Below are 341 nucleotides of genomic sequence, written 5' to 3'. Positions count from 1 at the left end.
TCATCTTAAATTACTTTATGCTAATTTTTTTTATTATTTTTCAAATATTTTTATAAACTGAAATATTATCAATATCTAAAAGATCAAATTACTCCTTTTATTTTCTTTACTTTTAAGTAATAATATGAAGTAAACGGCTGTTAAAATGGCCAAATTTATTGGGACAGTTTGTTTATCTATTAAAATGAGCATGTCTTTATGTCTTTATTTTTAAAATTAAGTTCGTTTAAATTTCAGATTAAATAGAAAGAGCTCGATTAACTAAAAAAACGACCGATTAAACAACGATCTGTTTAAATTTTTGCATTTTTAAAAAATATAGTATCTTTTGTCAATATTTT

The 341-nt window shown here is 20.8% G+C and overlaps 1 protein-coding gene across 1 annotated transcript in view; it reads left to right on the top strand.

Annotated features, from left to right (window-relative positions):
- The window catches only part of LOC110266040 (naringenin 8-dimethylallyltransferase 2, chloroplastic-like), a 12,456-nt gene that overhangs the window by 1,358 nt on the left and 10,757 nt on the right, over positions 1-341 (top strand). The gene's annotated exons all lie outside the window — the stretch shown is intronic.

The sequence above is a fragment of the Arachis ipaensis genome, chromosome B08, assembly GCF_000816755.2.
Source record: "Arachis ipaensis cultivar K30076 chromosome B08, Araip1.1, whole genome shotgun sequence".
NCBI lineage: Eukaryota > Viridiplantae > Streptophyta > Magnoliopsida > Fabales > Fabaceae > Arachis > Arachis ipaensis.
This window is presented reverse-complemented; position numbering and strand designations above follow the sequence as displayed.